Source organism: Ursus arctos, unplaced genomic scaffold (assembly GCF_023065955.2).
Source record: "Ursus arctos isolate Adak ecotype North America unplaced genomic scaffold, UrsArc2.0 scaffold_27, whole genome shotgun sequence".
Taxonomy (NCBI): domain Eukaryota; kingdom Metazoa; phylum Chordata; class Mammalia; order Carnivora; family Ursidae; genus Ursus; species Ursus arctos.
Genome location: NW_026622952.1, coordinates 17,170,497 through 17,191,661, shown reverse-complemented (window position 1 = coordinate 17,191,661; position 21,165 = coordinate 17,170,497). Strand labels below are relative to the sequence as shown.

The following is a 21,165-nucleotide window of genomic DNA, read 5'->3' as shown; positions in this document are numbered from 1 at the left end:
TTTCTGTGTATAAAAATGAAATTAATTTTTATATACTGAATTTATATTCAGCAATTTACTAAATTCTCTTGTTGATTCTATCTCTTTGGGTTTTCTTTTTTTTTTTTTTAAGATTTATTTATTTTAGAGAGAGAGAGAGAGAGAGAGAGAGCACGAGCGTGAGGGGCAGGGGGGAGAATCCTAAGCAGACTCCGCACTGAATGCAGAGCTGGATGGGAGGCTTGATCTCACAACCCCGAGATCAGGACCTCAGCCGACACCGAGAGTTGGATGTTCAACCAACTGTGCCGCCCGGGTGCCCCACTCTTTGGATTTTCTATGCAAAAAACTTACTATTTGTGGATAATGACAATTTTGTTACCTTTAAAATAATTTAGAATGTATACATTTATCCTGTTTTGGGGGCCATCAATGTCTACAATATCGAATATAAGTATTTGTAGGGGGCATCCTGATTTTTTCTTGATATTAAGGGGAATGCTTTTAACATTTCACAATTATATTTTCTCTGAGTCTTTGGTAGACGTTTTCGATAAAATGAAGGAGATTCAACTCTGCATCTAGTTTGCCAACAGTCTTTATCATAAATGCTCTGAATGGTATCAGATGCTCTTATTCTGGGTCTACTGAGAAAATGATATGATTTACCAGTTTAACTTTTAATTTGATTAACTAGTTTAATAAATTTTTTCTTTGTAAACAACCTTGCAATCCTAGAGTAAGCCAAACTTTTTTTCTTAATAATTTATTTTATTTGTCATTAGGTTGCTGAATTAGTTTGCTAATATTTTGGGGGTGGTAAAGTTTTTTTAGATGTGACAACAAAAGAATGATTCATAAAGTAACAAATTGTTAAAGTGGACTTCATCAAAACTAGAAATTTTTGCTCTTTGAAAGACATTGTTAGGAAAATAAAAAGACAAGTTACCGACTAGAAAAAGCACACATAAGATGACTAATAGTAGCATCGTTCATTATGGCAAAAACAAACAACAATAACAAAATCCAAATATCTAGCTACAGTAGAATGAATAACTAAATTGGATCTATTGATTTAATGGCTTACTATAAGAAGAGAAGATGAATACACAAGAGCTTCTCAGCATAAACAAATTTCAGAACTACGTTGAGCAATAAAATGCTAATTCTAGATGAATACAATTAGATGGATATAATTAGATTCCATTTATGGAAACTTCAAAAACTAGAAAAACTATTAATTTTACTTTGGAGGATTCTAGGAAAAGGTGGTACTTACCATCTGTCACCATACAAAGTTATTACAATATCATTGACTCTATTCCCTATGCTGTACATTACATTCTCATGACTTCTTTTTTTTTTTTTTAAGATTTTATTTATTTATTTGGCAGAGACAGCCAGCGAGAGAGGGAACACAAGCAGGGGGAGTGGAAGAGGAAGAAGCAGGCTCCCAGAGGGGGAGCCTGATGCGGGGCTCGATACAAGAATGCTGGGATCACGCCCTGAGCCGAAGGCAGATGCTTAACGACTGCGCCACCCCGGCGCCCCTCTCATGACTTCTTATAATATTTTGTAACTGGAAGTTGGTACCTCTTCATCCCTTCACCTATTTCACCTGCTCCCTAACCCCTCCCTTCTCTGGTAACCAACAGCTTTTTTTCCTATATCTAGGATTCTGTTTTAGTTTTATTTTGTTTGTTCTTGTTTTGTTTTAGATTCTATGTATAAGACTCTACATAGTTGTTTTTCTCTGTTTGACTTACGTCACTTAACATAATACCCTTTAGGTCCATCCATGTTGTCACAAGTGGCAAAATCTCATTCTTATTTATGACTGAATAACACTCCGTTGCACACATCCATACATGCAGTATATATAATCACATCTTTATTCATCTATTGATGGAAACTTAGGTGCGTCCATATAAATAGTGTTGCAATAAATATAGGGGTACATGTATTTCTTCAAATTGGTGTTTTGTTTCTTCAGATAAATTTCCAGAATTGTTAGATCATATGGTATTACTATTTTTAAACTTTGGAGAAACTTCACATTGTTTTCCACAGTGGTTGCACTAATTTATATTCTTACCAACAGTGCACAAGGGTTCTCTTTTCTCCATATTTCCACCAGCACTTGCTATTTTTTATCTTTTTGATACTAGCCATTCTGACAGGTGTGTGGTGATATCTCATTGTAGTTCTGATTTGCATTTCCCTGATGATGAGTGATGTTGAGCATCTTTTTGTTTGTCTGTTGGCCAACTGTGTCTGTCTTCTTTGGAAAAATGTTTATTCATAAAGCCCTCTTCTTTATTTCTTTCTTTCTTTCTTTCTTTATTTATTTATTTATTTGACAGAGCTAGAGACAGCCAGTGAGAGAGGGAACACAAGCAGGGGGAGTGGGAGAGGAAGAAGCAGGCTCCTAGTGGAGGAGCCTGACGTGGGGCTCGATCCCATAACGCCGGGATCACGCCCTGAGCCGAAGGCAGACGCTTAACCGCTGTGCCACCCAGGTGCCCCCCTCTTCTCGTTTTTTAATCAGGTAGTTCTTTGTGTGTTTTTTTTAAGGTTTTATTTATTTATTAGAGATAGAGAGAGAGAGAACGAGCAGGGAGGAGGGGCAGAGGGAGAGAGAAAAGCAGACTCCCTGCGGAGCAGGAAGCCCAATGTAGGGCTTGATCCCAGGACCTGGGATCATGACCTGAGCCAAAGGCAGATGCTTAACCAACTGAGCCACCCAGGTGCCCTTTTGTGGTTTTTTAAATATATAAATTTATGTAAGTTCTTTATGTATTTTGGATATATATTATCAGATTATCAAATGCATGATTTGTAGATATCTTCTTCTATTCAGTAGATTGCCTTTTTGTTTTGTTGATGGTTTTTGTTTTTGCTATGCAAAATATTTTTAGTTGGATGTAATCCCATTTGCTCATTTTAGCTTTTGCTGCCCTTGCCTGAAGAGACTGGTCCAAACAAATATTCCTAAGACTGATGTCAAAGAGCTCACTGTCTATGTTTTCTTCTAGGAATTTTATGGTTCAGGTAATATATTTAAGGCTTTAATCGATTTTAAGTTTATTTTTGCTTGTGATACACCTTTTCTTATTACTAGATTGTCTTATTTAGAACAGCTTTTAGGTTTACAGAATATTGAGCAGAAAGTACAGAGAGTTCACATAAAGCCCCTCACCATTCCCCATCTCCCAGTTTCCCCTATTATTTATATCTTGTATGAATGTGGTACATTTATTACAATTGGTTAGTCAATAGTGATATATTAACCGAAGTCCTCATAGTATACATTAGGTTTCATTCTTTGTTTCATCATTCTATGAGTTTTGACAGTTTACAGTGACATGTATCCATTATTACAGTGCCATACAGAATAGCTTTACTGCCCTAATAATCCTCTCTCTTCATCTTTTCGCTCTCCTTTCCCCTTATCTTTCTGGTAACCACTGATTTTTTTTACTCGAACAGTTTGCCTTTTCCAGGATGTTCTATAGTTAGAATCATAATAGATGTAGCCTTTTCAGATTGACTTCTTTTACTGAGCAATATGCATTCATAGTTCCTGCACATCTTTTTGTATCTTGACAGCTCATTTATTTTTATCATTGAATAATATTCCACTGTATAATGTACCATAGTTGTTTATACATTCATCTATTAAAGGACATCTTGGTTGCTTCCAAGTTTTGGTAATTATAAATAATCTATTTTTTTTAAGATTTTATTTATTTGAGAGAGAGAGAGGAGTAGCATGGGGAGGGGCAGAGGAAGAGGAAGAAGCAGGCTCCCTGCTGAGCAGGTAGCCCAACACAGGCCTCAATCCCAGGACCCTGAGATCACGACCTGAGCTGAAGGCAGACATTTAACTGACTAAGCCACCCAGGTGCCCCAATCTATTTTTTTAAGTGTGTTTAGGGCATATAAATAATTTATTTTCATAAAACTCTATTCATTATACAAATTACTATATATTTATTAATAATTTCATAATTAACATAACAAAAAGAATTATTCAATTACTAACATTATAATATATGTCTCTTTGTATGTATATATGTCTACATGTGTGTGTGTGTGTGTATTAGGCAATCATTAAAACAAAATAAAACCTATATGTATCCCTTTTTATGTATGTATCTATATGTCTGTATGTATGTGTACCCTTATTGACACGTAACCTTTTTCATGGCATATTGTTAGTGGAAAAAATGTTCTTCAACAGATATTCTTCCCATATAAGACCATTCAGAAAGTGTGTTAGCAGGAATTTTGTTTCTATTTCCATACTGAAGCTATGAAGGGAATAAAATATGAATTAACTTGAAATATATTTAAAATAGCACAATCCTATTAATCATCTAAGAAAAGTCAGTTGATGTTAAAAACAAGGACTTTGTAATAGGCTACTGTCACAGGTTAAATTGTGTACGCTCAAAGTTCACATATTAAATCCTAACCCCCAGTAACTCAAACTGTGACCTCACTTGGAGATAAGGTGTTCACAGAAGTAATCAAGTTAAAGTGTCATTAGAATGGGCTGGTGTCTTAGTAAAAGGGATATTTGGAGACAGAAAAGCATGAAGAGAAGTTATAAGACAGAAAACAGCCATCTAAAAACCAAAGAGAGAAGCCTGGGGCAGATTTTCCCCTTGCAGAAAGACCCAATCCCACTGTTCCCTTGATTTTGGACTTTCAGCCTCTAAGGCTGTGAGACCATAAATCTCAGTTGTTGAAGCACCCAGTTTGTAGTCCATTGTTGCTGCAGCCCTAGCGCCTGAACAGAGCCAATGTAGAAATTTACCTGGAGGTTTTAAAGGATACATTGCTTTAAAAAAACCCTTTCATCAGCTCTCATACATAAATGGTTCTCAAAAATGAAGCTGCTAACTATTTTGGCAGTTTTGAGATACATTATTTCACTTTTCTTATGTACTCTCCTAAGATGTGTAGGTCAGTATATTCTTCAAAAAGAAACCCAGAAACATGATTAGATAGGAAGATATGGATCTTTCATGACTAATTACTTACAAGTACTTACAGGAAGTATTTTGAGGAAAAAACAACACAACATTCCATAAGTTAAAGATCACAAACATAAAGGAAAAAGTACATAACTAAGGGCAACTAAATTCAAAATGTAACATCCTCCTGAGAAAACCAGTTAAAACTATTTTCGCTTTTACAGTCTTAGCACATTATGTGACTTTGAGTATTTCTGCCGCCTTCCCTCAGGATGTATCTTCTTAATAACCATAACAGATAACATTAAATGTATACTAAAGATCTTCAGCAGGCTGCTTTACATTTTGAAAGTTCGGTAGTGATATTTCAAATGTACATTCAGTTACACCCTAAATAATTGTGTGTGTGTGTATATATACACACACACACACACACACACAGACACACACATCCTCAAGTAATAACTAAACAAGCATTTAACACCTCAAGACAAAGACATCAAAAAAAAGGAACTACAAGAAAAGAAAGAACCCCATATTCAAGGCAACTTAAATTAGAAGAGTGGAGCTGAAATTAATTAACTATAAAACATGTGCCATTTCCTAAAGTTTTGGCAGTAGAATCACAGCATATTTTCATAAAATGCATCCTTAATCTCATCTCAATGTGAAGATTTCAACTCAACTTTTATTTATTAAGCAAGTGCAATCCAGATTTCATTGCCTCCATGGCCACACATTCCCTTGCCTGGAATTAGAAATAAGGCAGGTGTAGAAGAAACTACATGACATTCCCATAAAATTATTTGTAAATAAGTGAGATACTGTCATATATGCATAACTGCTATGCAGAATGCAGGATTTGTTACCGAGTGACCGAGGTACCGTGGAGAGCAACTTTCAACGTGTGAATCGGGTACTAAGTCTCTGTGGAGGTGACGTTATGGTGAGGACCTGGGGTTTTGTGATAGTTTGGGAGAAGAGCCTGCAGGCTGAGTAACCTCACATACAAAGGCCCTGAGGTAGGAACAGGCTTGGTGTATTAAAGGATGGAAAGACTAGGGTGTCCTGGAGAATGGTGAATAAATGGTAACAAACCAAGCACTGGCCAAGAGCCTGGATTAGTACATTAGGAAGCTGTCGGAGGGCTTAAATACAGTAATGGCGTTTCTTGATTTATGTTTTTAAAATCCCATCTTGGCTGCTCTGAGAAGAATGGACTGTAAGGGGGGAAAACGTAATGACAGAGATCAGTTGGAAAGCTGAATATTCACTGTTGTACTCTCAGTGGTGAACACATAATAGGTGCTCAGCATTCGTTAAATGAAAAGAGGAATGAATTCCTGGGTTGGAATGGATAAGTGTAAGAAGTCCGTGGCACTGTATGTTTAAAAATGGACAGTTTTTAAAGGTACATCAGTCTTCTATATCTCTTTGGTTTGCGTGAGTAATGAACACTTCTGGAGATGTGGAATTGTGATTTGAGCTCTGTTGGTTAACACTCATACTGGTAAAATTTACAAAAGAAAATAGAAAAGGAAGAAGAAAATGACCCAAATACACCATTAATTTACAAGGCCTATGAATCAGAGATAGCAGCATGTGAATTTTTAATTGACTGTTACACTTCTCCGAAATTATACATCTGCTATGTACGTGTCCCTGAGGATAATACAACTTTTCCGTTAATGATGATTAAAATAGAAAACATATTTTACCTCATTAAAATTCATTTAACAAATAATCATTTAGTCCCAAGTTTTTCCAAGGACTGTAAAAAGACGAATAAAGCCCAGTCTTTGCAATCAGTGTCTAGCTGAGGGCACTGCCACTGTCAGGTCCAGACACGAGCGGCTCCCATCTTCAGTTTAGCGGGCCACATCTATCATCTATCTATCTATCTATCTATCTATCTATCTATCTATCTATCTATCTATCTATCTTTTCTTTCTTTCTTTCTTTCTTTCTTTCTTTCTTTCTTTCTTTCTTTCTTTCTTTCTTTCTTTCTTTTCTTTCAGATTTTATTTATTTATTTGTCAGAGAGAGAGAGAGAGAGCACAAGCAGGGGGAGCAGCAGGCAGAGGGAGAAGCAGGCTCCCTGCTAAGCAAGGGGCCCAATGCGGACTCAATCCCAGGACCCTGAGATCATGACCTGAGCTGAAGGCAGCCGCTTAACCGACTGAGCCACGCAGGCATCCCTAGAGGGCCATATCTTTCACAAACATTGAAACACAGGGACTTTTTTTTATTTCTTCCCTTCATTCCATATGGCCTTATGTGAAACCTCAGCAAGCTAGTGAGCCAAGAGAAAATGCAGAGAGCAGAAGTGCGTCCCCCAGGCAAGACGATGGGGCGCCGAGTGCAGGACAATGAGGATGCCCTTGGGTGGATGTAGGCCTTGGCCTCAAGAAAGAGCGACTGCTATATTTACAGTGGGCCACCCCCAAATGCCAAACACCATTGGGTTCCACAAATTATCATGCTCCTTCCCTCCTCTCTGCCCAGCCAGAGGGTTTAGAATTGCCTGGAAAACTTACTTAAAAAGGGAGGTTTTGGGAGGGTTAACTAGCCATCCCCCACCCTCCTGTTCTGGTCCAGGCATATCTGGTACAGGCTCACCTTTGGCCAGCTCTGCCCCATCAGATCCTGGGTGGTTCTGAGGCTCACAGGCCGCCCGGCTGGAGGGAGACAAAGGGCTGGTGGAACTTGGCCCTTTTAGCTTTAGCCTGGGAGTAACAAGACTGATGCTGGCTGAGCTGGCTGCAGGGCCCTGGGCTAAAACCTATGCCGGAATTTGGAAATAATTTAGAACTTTGAGTATTTCAGATATTGCTATGTGGGCCTTTCTTTGCAGCCACAAATGTTAAGTGAGCCTACTGAGGTGATGATAAAAAGAACCATAATAAAGTATGATAGGTAGAACCACATAACAGAAACCATGCAGGGTATGGAATTAGTGGGAACTGATAATGGTGAATCACGGCTCCCTCTTCTGATAGTTCTGCTTAACTTTTGCAATGCTCATTGTCTGAGTCTCAACGGCTCTAACAGTAGGGTGGCAGAAACAGTGTCTACACCACATAGTGTGGTCCTGGGGATTCATGCTGTCACAAAGCTGATGCCACCAATCCAGGTATAATGCTAAAGGGAGGCAAGTGCCGCCTCCCTAAATTTTGGTGCTATGGAAAATGGCAGGGAGAGACAGTAATTCTTCCTTGGGGTTCACAGTCATAGAGGGCTTCAAAGAAAGGAGGGCATTTACTTTGGTCTTAAAATTAAAGAGCAAAAGTATGGTGGATCCAAGCTGCATGTGACTGAACTTGGTGTTGACTGGGGGTAGTAGTAGGAGTTAAAGGTAGAATGACTGGTCTGTGATGATATTTTATCATATACAACAAAGTAAGAGGTTTTACCTTGTGGGTAACTGGATATTATTGATGTTTAATTTTCTTTTAGATGAGAGCAATGACCTGATCAGAAAAAAATGTTTCAGAAAGATAATACCCACTGTAGATTGACTTCTCCAGAAATAATTTATAGTCAGTTAATTTCCAAATGGTAAAGCCATCCCACAACCTAAATGAGAGTTCTGAAGAGGTGCCTTCTCAGGAGGAAAATGGTGGTGCCAACGGATTGAAAATGGGAATAGAACAATTATTTCCATGCAAACTCCAAGGGTTATTTGTAGGATGTGCAAAATGAGTGTGATATTTACAATATCTCTTGTGCTTACAACTATGTTCACAGTTTATTTCCACATAACTTGTGCTTTAGACCCTATATCTATAAGTTTTATATTTTAGACTATAACAATAAAAATACAATATTAAAAACTCAGAAGAAAAGTTATGTTACTCTGACTGCAGTGGGTATGTAAATAGCAAAACATCTAAAATTGCCAAGAGCAAGTGTGTGGCTTGGTTCCTAGAAAATTTCAATTGGATTGGACTACTGAGATTTTTAAATACTCTAGATTTTAATGCCTACAATTGTTGCCTTTCATTGCTCTGGTGGAAGTAGGCCACTTCATGCTGTATTTGCTTCTCCTTTTCAGATTCCATTTTAAATAGTTAAAGCCCTAGCTACACAGTAGTGAAGGAAAGTGAGGAAGAGAAGAAACAGAAAAGAGAAATACTTAGTACTTCAAGGTTTAACTTTTACAACACAATGGCTTTGAATAATTTATCGTCTGTAAAATAAGGCCCCCTTGTCTGTTTCTAAGCACCGGATGCCAAACAGCAAATATGAATAACAAAATCCTACTCATTTTTATCACAACTTCATTGCTCCTCTGTGGTCCTTTTCTGGGCATTTTATTGCTTTTCCACTTTTATCCAAGCTAATAAAAGAGTCTGATGCTTCTTTCCTATCTAAACAATTCAGCAGCAACTGTGAGGATAATAAAGCTGATTTGTAGCCCATTTGGATAATTTCTTGAAGCAGGCTATGAACTGTCTCATAAGTCTCAACCTAATGTGAAATAATATAATTCAGAAAATCCTAACACTGGAGCAGCATTGAGAAAGAGGTTGACTACAAAGTATTTTTATATCCAGGTGGAGTGATGCCTAAGTCATTCTAATCAAAATTATACTCCATCTTTTGCAAAAGAGAATGAAAGGAAAATACTTAGTGTTACAAATTTTTAACAAATATTTTAGAAAGTTTAGCCAATATGTGAACTGATAACAAAAAAAAAAATGGAAAATGTATTATCCAGCATGGGAAATTTCAATAATTTTTCTGAGAAAACATGGATAAACCAGGACAATCTCCAGCAAACCAAGATTTATTGTCACTCTGATACTCTTTTCCCGAAAATGTAACTCTAGGACTTTTTCTTTCTTGTGTCCCTGGAGTTCCTTCTGCATTTTCCTACTTAACTGCTTCAGTGGCATCTCACTGCAATTGGGACATCTTTCTGATTTTAAATCAGGTCTCTAAAACCCATACAGCCAATATTCTGTTCGTACCACCCTTGCCTTGACTGTTGTCACGAAGACTGCTCTAGTCATATGGCCTTTTACCGCTCCTTGAATTCGCCAAGCTAATTCTTGCCACATTTTTTATAGCCCTTCTGTCTGAGCTGTATTTCTCCATCTTTGCATGGCCGCTTCTTTTTCCTCACTCAGGTCTTTCCTCAAATGTTGGCATTTCTGACAACCCGGCCGGAAGAGGCCCTCCCACCCTTGACTTCTCAGGCTCTTTTTGTCCCATTGCCTTGTTGATTTTTTCTATCATATTGAACACTTACTGAACTTTTCCCATCAATTTACTTGTTTATGTTTTCTCTCTTCTCCTTTAAAACAAGCTTCATGAAGGCAGGGCCACTGCCTGCACGGTGCACTCCTACATCACAGGCATGCCCAACCAGGGCCACCACGTCACGGTAACTTGGCAAAGGACTGCTGAGTAAATGAGTAAATGGATGGACAGTACATTGCTTCCCTGAGCAGTATCTATAAAAACTTCTACATATACTTGGACTATATTGTGGTTATGGGGAGATGAAGGTCATACTGATTAAAGCAAAGAGTTTAATTTTTTAATCCCTCAAATATGACATAGAGTCATCAATTAGAAGGAATTTTAAGATGAGTGTATTGCACAAGTTAGTATTTTCATTCATTCCTTCATTTATATATAATCTATATAATGTAAGCTATGCAACATATATATGCAGCAGTATTTATTTAAAGTCTACTAAATGCTATACTTATGATAAAGAAAGGGTTAAAAAGCACAGCTTTGGATTTTGTGGAGTGTATTACCTAATGGGGTGGATAGGAATAAAAGATTTATGTAGATTAATGCAAAATTATAACTATTATAATGTAACAAAGAAGAACTACATGAAACTATGAGATTATATAACATTGGGAACTGATCTGTATGTAAATTTTATCTATTATATCTGTATCATTGTCTGATGATCATTGTTTCTTTGAGTAAATTTACCCCCAATTTATATTTAACCGTTCTCCTTTCAATGAACATTTGCATTGTTTCCAGTTTGGGACTATTAAGAATAGGCAGTTACAAAGGTTCTTATAAACGTCTCCTGGTAATGCTTGCAAACATTTCCCTGGACTATATGATGAGAGGGGAGGTGCAAGGGGATCGTGTACGCTCATGTCCACATTTACAGAATAATGCAATTGTCTTCCTAAAAGTTTATCATGTTTTATTCCTATTAGCAATGTTCAATTTTATCCACTGTTTTAAGAGCTTGTGAATGATGATGACAGATTTTTTTTTAAAGCCAATCTCTTCTGTTTACAACATTATAGGGTTTTAATTTGCATTTTTCCAACCTTTGCTCTTCTCAAGGATGAAGGTAACATCTGAGTCACTGAAGCCACTGTCATTTTTTAGTCTCCATCTCATTCAACGCAGCAGCAATTGATATAATTAATCCTTTGCTGTTCAAAAATTGTTTTTAAAAAAATTTTTTAAAGTAATCTCTACACCCAATGTGGGGATCAAACTCACAACCCCAAGATCAAGAGTTGCATGTTCCACCAACTAAGGTGGCCAGGTGCCCCCTTTCTGCCCCTTTTGACACACTTCTTTATAGGATATCATATCACCTGACTTCCCCCTGCCTTTTTGGTTATTCCTATTCACATTCATTTGCTGCTTCCTTCTCATGTGTTAACCTCTCAGTTCTGTACAGTCCTGGTCCGTTACCGACCTTTTCTATCTGCGCTTACTCCCCAGGTGATCCCACCTAATTTCATTGCTTCGAATGTAATACACAACCTGGTAATTCTTCCACAAATACCCCAGCCCTCATCTCCCCTGAACTTCAGGCCCACCTATCCAATAATAGTCAAATCGATGTCTTCCCAGCAATGTCTAAAAGTCATCTTCGAGTGAACAAACCCCGACCTCCAGATATTGCCCATTCCCTTTCCAAATCTGCTCCCCTCTCAACCATCCACATATTATTTAATGATGACTCAATTCTTTCCACTTCTGATACTAAACACCTCATGTCTGCCTTTGACTTGTTTTCCCTCATCAAAAGCCTCATCCATTCTATCAGCAAATCCTGTTAGCGCCATCTTAAAAATAGATCCCGAATTCTATCACTTTTCACCAACCCAGCAAGCCCTGTCTGGTCTCAGCACCATGCTCTCTCTCTCTTCAGTTGCTGAAATAGGTTCCTACCTGATCTTCTGACTTCTGTCCCTGCCTCAGGAGAGCATTCATGACACCACAGTCCCAGGGATTCTGTTTCAATGTAAGTGTCACTTTTCCAAAGTCTCCCTGTCTCAGAGTAAAAGATAAATCCTCCACGGTCACTCACTGGACTACTGGCATTGTGCATGTTCTGTGCCTCATTCTCTGTCTGATCTTGCTTTTTACTCTGCTCTCCATTCAGGCACATTAGGGCTTTTCTGTTGGTGGAACACTGCAGACACAATCACTCTTCAGGGACTGTGTACGTCAACTTTCTTTTGACTGCAATGCTCTGCTCCAACATCCACGAGGTAGCTCTTTCGTTTCCATCAGGTCTTTATTCAAAAGCCTCTTTCTCAGTGAGATATTTCCCCAGTCTCAACTGTCATTTCATATCACTCTTCTCTGATTCGTTTTTCTCATTAACACTTATCACCAGATAAAATATTACATGTTTTTTATTCACTCACCTACTTATTGTCTGTCTCCCGTCACTAGAATGCAAGCTCCATGTGAAGACAGGCTTTCTCCATTTTGTTCAGTGCTATACTCCCATTATCTGCACAACAGCCTGGAATACAAGACACCCAATTGATATTTGTTGACTGTATCAACGAAATTAGCTCTTATTAACTCTGCATTCTTTATTGTCATGCTGTTTCTTTGTTTTAAATGAGATTCAAATTTCTCAAGAGTTGCATACATGGGCACACATTCTACCTTCCCACCTCCATTTCCCTCTGCAGCTCGCTCCTACCTGGCTTCCATCCTCACCATTCACCTACATGCCTCTTGTCAATGTTTCCCATGGCCTACAAACAGCCAATCCCTAGTAAAGCATTACAGTCATCACTGTTTGTAATTTTACAATATTTCACACAGTTTAACACTTCTGCCACTTTTGTGGAGTTCTGCGACACTACATTCTCCAGGGTTTCATCAACAATTCTGGCTGTCTTTTCTCGTCTCCTCTGCAAGTTCATCCTTTATCTGGTGTCTCAATTTCAAGGTTCTCAAGCCCCTGTCTTTCATGATTTTCTCTCTTTGTATTCCTCCTGCGTGTGATTTACCATCCATTTCAAAAGCACTAAAGTCCATCCACATGATTAAACACACTTACCTCTGCAGGTCATAAACTCCTTGGAAATGAAAGAATGAAATGTATTTTGGCTTCTCTGGCTTTAACAGCACCAAACTTGTTTCCATATTCCCATGGTAGTTACTGTTATTCTGTAATATCACCGGTCATGGGAGGAAACGCGACCTTGGTAGAAGGTACCAAACACTCTAGGGAAAGAAATGAAGCTACGTTATTTCCTCAGTTGTGCTCTTTGGTCCTATAGAGAGTAATATAAAATGCTGTATGTTGAGTTACACTATGAAAAATGTCCAATGGAAATACGAATATGTCTGAAAAGATGCCTCTGTACAGTTGAGGTACTGGAATGCTATATGAGACAAGAAGTTGGATGTACTCTCTTTGTGTCGTGGATGTTGTTTTAAAAGAGCATGCATTTATCCAAAGATGGTTCTCTACTTTTTTACTTACTCAATGCTATGGTATGAATTGCTACAAAAATACTTATTTTTCATTTCCTTCATATTCTGAGAGGCATTTCATTATTTATTTTGTTCTCAGATAGATTTAACTTATATCCCATTTGTTACCATTCCTCAGAGAAATGTATCATGTCTCTTTTTATTGAGCTCTTTATTTTACCAAGATGTGATGCAGTTTACAAAATTAATATCTTAAGAATTTTAGAAAATTAAGAAGAGGAAGGAGGATTCTGAAAGTCACTACAGAGACATAAATAATTGCTTTTCTCTTTCGTAATTTCAATAGGGCTGTCTTTTCACTTTACGGGTTGCTTTTTTTTTTTTTCCCTCTCAGAAGGCCACAAAAAATGAAAAAAAAAAAAAAAGAAAAAGAAAAACTCAGTATGTATATGATTAAACATGAAATCAATATGACATCCTTATTAAGTTTAAATTCAATTTTCCTAAATAAGTACATGAGAATTCTAGAAACTTCCCTTCATCCTTGCCATATATATGCTGTTTTTTCTATCCTTATGGAAACAGAACATAATCTAAGCAAAAGTTCAAGCATTTCTCTACTCCAAAAATAAATACATGGCTTGCAATTTTGTAGGTAATATGTTTTGTGTAAAGTACAAAGTGATATTGTGATATCAGCACATCGAGCTTAGACCACAATACTAATGGAAACTTAATTCCAGGGAAAGGTGGGCTAGTGGAATGGGTCAAAACAGAAATGTTACTTTATCATGATTACTGAAGAACTAGTCTCCACTAGTCCACAGAGTGTTGTCATGACTCACACAGTCTCAGCCACAAGGGCTATGGGTGAATGGTACAAAGAGAAAGAGAGATCCAGGCAAGAAAAGGCATGAAGAAATTGGTCCTGCAGAAGGATTTGCCTTTTTGCCACAGTCATTCACTAGGGTATAGCATCCAATGACTCACAGGGGACTAATGGTTCTAAACAAATAGGTGTGATTTTATGGACAGATTCTGCTGTCCAACAAATAGAGACCAGGAAATCCTTCATTGGCCCTCATTCTTAGAGACATATAACTAGCAGGAAAATCTCCAGGGACCTCCCCCAAAGACAAATAGAATAAGAAATCAACTACGAGCCCAAACTGGATTTGGTAGTGGTCGGCAATAAGGAACCTAGGGAGCTAAGACTGCCTGGTCACAAATGCTGCTGACAGTGCTCCAACATAAACACTGACGCTTGGCCAAGAGCCATGTAAGAACTAACTTGAGAGTCCACATTATGGGAAGGTACTTGAAGAAGAATAAAGTGTGCCATTATCCTCCTTCAAATAATTTGACTTGAAATACCCTGACTTCTAGCACAAATGGACATAAAACTTTTCTTGAAGAGAACATTTCCATTATAGCTATTCACTACTCACACAGACTGAGAACAAGAAACACGAGTTCACAAGTATCACCAAGGATACAGGGAGGCAAGCCACCAAGAGTGTCAGCGCAGACTTTAACAATACAAACTTTAACAGGCCCAAAAAGGAATTTTGAGGATGAAAGTGTCAGAGAATAAACAACTGCTATGTAGAATAATTATGTATAAAACTGTGAGGTAGCATATGAGGTAGCAGTTAGACTATCAAGAAAGAACAGACATATATAGAAAGAATCAAAAATTCCTGAAATGAAAACTACAATTGTTGAAATTAAAAAGGATATCTCCTTAGACTGATTAAACAGAAGATGAGACATAGCTGAACAGAGAATTATTAAACAGAAAGATTCACCTGAAGAAATTAAGCAGAATTCAGTAGGAGTGCAAGAGGAAAGGAAGTGGACACTGCCAATAGACACTGGAAACAAAATGTGTAAAATCCATCTTATTAGAGTTTCAAAAGAAAGAGACAATATTGAAGGAAAATGGTTGAGAATTTCCCAAAGCCCCTCAAATTTCTCTTAATCTTATTATCTGAGCTAATTTTATTTCAAGTCTGAAACATAAATATATTGGGTGAAACACACAAAAAAGGAAATTTAAAGGATTATTCATCAATGTAAGTATGGCAATATTCTTTTTATCTCAAATAATTACTTATTCAAAGTATGAAGATTAATATGTAAGTAGTTTAAAAAGTGATGGTAAGGAAGATTAGGGTGAATGTTTTATTTTTTAAATTTTTTCTTATTTATTTATTTATTTGAGAGAGAAAGTGCACGTGAGTGGAAGGAAGGGCAGTGGGAGAGGGAGAGGCACAGAATCTCAAGCAGAGAGTTCCACCCCATGACCCAGAGATCATGACTGGAGCTGAAACCAAGAGTCGGGACGCTCAACCAACTGAGCCACCCAGGTGCCCCTACAGTGAATGTTTTAAATAATATTTTCATATTAATCTTAATAGAGATGATTTTGTATGAATTATTCAACATTCCAATTTTATTACTATAAAGATAAACATCAGAGTAAAATTGTTGGAATGGATTGTTTTTTCTATGAGACAGCAGTCATCTTACTCATTAAAAATGCTCCCTATGTTTTATAATCTCTCTGTGTTATTGTACCTTTTTCTTCCACATAAATATCCACACTAGATTCAACGTGAGTTACCAAAATGTCTGATGCTGTCAGCAACACTGGGATTTGTAAGCAAAATTGGAAGCTCGGCTACATTCTGAAATATCTTAAAGCTACTCTCCATTCAAATTCATTCACATCTGCTTCATTCTTTGTCTCCAACAAAATAAATCAGAATAATGTAAGCTCAGAATATTTTAGCCATGTGCTTTTTCAAGACAAAGATACTTTAGATGCTAAGCAATTTGATTTAAATCCTGCCGAAGACTTTGATGATCACACAAAATTTTATTAATACTTTAACCTCTATAAGATGACAATTATTGCTGATGTGGCCAGTGTAACATTCGTTTAATGAGGCGTTATCAAAATTATGCACCATTCTGGACGCAGAGTTGAGCTAATGATGGTGAAAATAAGCCTGACCATAAAGATATACAGACAGCAAATACATTCGTAAGAAAAATCTGTGCCCAAGCTTGAGTTCATCAAAGACACTCCAAAATGTGTACTAAATGAATAAATGAATGAAAAGTAATTAATAACACTTAAAATATGTTACTTAGAGAAGATTCTGGTGACTAATGTCTTCTTTGGATATCTGAAAGATAAGTACATCATTACAGCTATACGTTCCAAACTAAACCAGCAAAACAGCTAAGTTTACTATGCCAGGAAATATTGTAAGCATATTAAATGTATTAATTCATTTGAATATTAAACAAGGTTATGGAGAAAGTATTACTATTATATGCATTTTCAAGAGCAGAAAACCTAGGTACAGAAGAAAAGAAAAACAGCTGCTTCCATTAGTAATTTCATGTGTATTTCTAACAACTCAAAAGATGACTTCGTGCTCAACACATAGTTTTGTCTTCCATGCTTAGAATTTCTTATGCCTCCAAGAAAGATACTTATGTACAATAATGACAAGTTTTCTCATCATTCCCCTCCCACCTTTTATGTTTTTTTATGAGGGGGGAAAATTGCATGAGATAATTCTGGTAATGTCCTTAGCTCAGTGTCTTCTAAAAAAAAAAAAAAAAGTAAATGCTCCATTAATACATCTGTGATGATGATGGTGATGATGATGATGATGATGATTTTCTCAAAAATAAGGAAAACACAGAAGTGTCTTGTAAGCTCTGAGCCATGTTCTAAAAATTTTTAAGTTCCAGGTAGATTCCCTATAAATGAATTCCTGGAATACAGCCTTTCTATTAGCAGTAAAGTCATTTTTTTTTATTCCTTTGAAATATAGAACTTGTGCTTATGTGTGGAGGAGAGATGACAAAAGGATGCATAACCAGCTGCTGTACTACAGGTAAAGTGAAATTACTTTAGACAAGGTGGCCAAAAAGAGCCCCAGAAGCCTATAAGACAAGACACAATGTCAGCTTCCATAAGATCCCATGTTTAATGGATGCAGAGAAGCTGGGGCAGAGCAGTAGCAGACAGAACACCACAGCCCATAGTCATCAGAGAGCTGGGTGGTTCACTGTGGGTAAATCTTGGAAGGGAAGAAAAAGAAAGGAGACTCTAAGTGCTAGTTTGACAAGAGAGCAAAATCAGTCTTCATTTGTATGCAACTGGAAACAACTGCCTGTCATCCTTCGCTGGCCTTTTACCCAGACCTGCATGTACTGACAGCAATATTATCTATAGTATGCTATCTGCAAACAAAGGACATTGGTACATATATTCACCCTTCTACTTTTATCCCATTGCTTTGGACTTTTTCCAAAACGTTCTTAAATTCAACAATATACTGCAAGTGCCCAAGAGACAAGTGAAGCCACTATAGTTTGTGTGACACTGGAAAGACAGGCTTCTATGAGAACAGAGTTCAATGGCAGACAAGACATGCGTGCTTTAGGCAGAATATGAATCATATTTGGAATTATAATAAGACTGTGGCCACATGCATCCCCTAGGAGAAGATGACATTTCACTGTACCCAAAGTTTTTGTTGTGCTTGCGAACAACTGTTAAAATCAACTTACTTCTATGCAAATACAAAATCATATTCCGACAGAGACGGTTTCTCCTTGAACTTGGAAATAACATCTCTGCTAAATTTAAATTAAATAAGGAGACTAAAATGCCATGACTATGACTGAGGAGAGGTGATAGAATCTGCTTGAATTTTCAAAGCATCAGAGGAAAAGATACATCCTGCTATAGAAGAACCCCTAAATCATGGCGATAGTTAAGTTCCCAACAGCTGCACACATACGTTCAATGTCATCTACTTGTTCTGTGACAAATTTTGTAAGACAGGAGAAAACAAAATTAAATGATCTGGGTAATGTGACAATAATGCCTATTCATTTTCTGGCTTCTTTTCTTCAATGGGAAATGTCTTCATTTATATGATAAAGAAGCTGCCCCCTTTTTTCTGACTGGAGGGTTTGGCCAATTCTCTGCTCAAGTGCTTTTAACTCCTGATTAATTGGCAATTGGGCAAAATTATATCTTCAATTGCACTCTGGGCTCTCTATATTCAATTTAGGATGAATTGCCTTCAAAACAAATAAAACATTAGTTGAAAGTAACAAAAAAGTGCTTTATGTTACATAAAAGGTCTTTTTCTTTGTAAATATAACCACCACATTAACAATAAAAAGCAAACACAAAGGCTCGAACAATTTGTCTTGCAATGGTCTATTCAAAACTCCATGGAAAGCCAGAAGAAAAAGATGTCTGCAGCTTAAGGCCCTGGGAGGCACTGGCATGTTTCATTATGACACTTGCTGGCAGCTCATCGGTTGTGCTGAGCAACTGATGGCCTCCCAGCAAGCCAAACGAATTTCTTGCCTTTTCTGGCCTTTTGGTTCTCCACCCTCTGGCCACGTATCTCTCTTTTCCTAAAATTGATACAGTAATAATTCTTCAGATTTTTGTAACAGCTTCAGACTAACAAAACTGAAAATAATTACCTTAAGATGTTCTTGATTACCAAGGATGGCTTAAAAAATAATTGAATACGCTTGATTGCAAATATATATATATATAACTACAGCATGGTTTGTTTTTTTTCAATTAGGAATTAGTTATATATTAATGATTATATTTATTTTATGCAAAGTTGTGAGGGCAGATATTTATGATCTACTGACATTAGGCAGTAAACTGTACATAACTGTAGGCAAGTAACTCTCAGATTTAATTCTTCCTTTTCAAAATGAGTATATTTACTTAAATTATCACAACACCTCCCTCCAATTATGTAAAAAACAGCCCTGCACTATTGTTTCATTTTTTCAAGATAAAACCAAATGTGTTACCCATTAGGATGAGTTAGGAATGTTAAAGTAAATGATTGCATTCACAATAGCAATATGAATTAAACATTTTTTTAAAAAATGGATGACAAGATTGCAAGATATATTCTAGAAAAAATATGAAAGTCACAAAGTTTATTCAAAGAGGAACTGAATTATTAGAGGGGCAGTCCATGTACTTAGATGAAAAGAGTAAATATCGCAAAGATACCAATATTTACAATGTTTTTCTAATGAGATTAGAAATGAAATGCTTTGTTCATATATTTTGTACTCCTTAAAACTTTTGTGAAGTAACCATAAAGTTATCTGGAAGAGTAAGAACCAGAAACCATTCAGAAATATTTTAAAAATAAAAAATTAAGAAGGAAGACTTTCTTTACCTGATATTATTTGCTCAGAAATAGATAAGAAATATAAGGAATCAGAATAGAAACTCTAAAAACTACTTAAGGGTAAGAATTCGGTATGTTAGAACACGTAAAATCAACGAGGTAAAGAAAGAATGATTTATATTTTAGGAAAGCTCCAATCAAACACAGCTACATAGAAAGAAAAGACAATAATTATGATCCTACCACTAAGAAATAATCACTCTAACATGTAGAGAATACTATGCAGATTAGCATAAAATATTTTATCATAATATATTTATTCTTTTTAAAACTGCATTGTAATCAAGTATTTGTATAGCAAAATAAATTTCTACAATATCATTTGTAATACTTGCAAAGTATTTCGTGGGAAGGAAATAGCTTATTTATCTGATAAACAATTTTTTGTACTTTCAAGTAATTGAAAATTGTATAATTAAAACACCTTTGGGGAGTACTTTTTTTTTTTAAGATTTTATTTATTTGAGAGAGAGAGATAGCAAGAGAGAACATGAGCAAGGGGTGAGGGTAGAGAGGGAGAAACAGGCTCCCCGACGAGCCGGGAGCGCCATGTGGGGCTTGATCCCAGGACTCCGGAATCATGACCTGAGCCAAAGACAGACACTTAACCGACTGAGCCAACCAGGCACCCCTGGAGAGTACTTTTATATTTAAATATTTTGACAATATTTTAACCATTTCCTTAGTATACATTTCTAGATATACAAGTGCTTCATAAAATACTATTAAGACTTTTGATACTCATTTCCAAATTGTCAAATGGAAAGGTTGTTCTAAGAATTTTCCAGAAGCCCAATCCTTAAAATTGGTATTGCCATTACTCCTTGCGTTTGCCAATTTCATACTCCTAATCGTACTTTACTTCTATTCTATCTTACAACTAATTTAGTTGGAGATTTTTTAAGATATTCTTTGTCATTTGTATAAGATAGACTTTCTAAGACTTTTGTTTATATTTTTAGATTGGTATTTGCCTTTTTCATTATGGACATGAAAATGTTTGATATGTAGTAAACCTCTAATGTGAATACTAAAAAAAATTCCCCAAATTGTTTTTTGTGTTTAGGACTAATACATCTGATTATGAAGAGCATTTTCTCTTCAAAATATACCAGCCACATAGAGGTCCCACATATTCTAAATGTGTTCATTTAATGCTGTGTTTTGCTTTCTTAATAAAATTTTAATATTCTATAGGTCTCATTTAGGATATGTTTTTAAAAATATCATGGAATTAATTCCTCAAT

General features: G+C 36.6%; 1 protein-coding gene across 1 annotated transcript in view; it reads right to left on the bottom strand.

The window, feature by feature from the left end:
• MSR1 (macrophage scavenger receptor 1) overlaps positions 1-21,165 on the bottom strand; it is a 413,132-nt gene that overhangs the window by 119,489 nt on the left and 272,478 nt on the right. The window contains exons 7-8 of the mRNA XM_057303426.1: positions 13,267-13,433; positions 12,617-12,717 (exon numbers count right to left, since the gene is read on the bottom strand). The gene's annotated coding sequence lies outside the window, so the exon portion shown is untranslated. The remainder of the gene's footprint in view (positions 1-12,616; positions 12,718-13,266; positions 13,434-21,165) is intronic.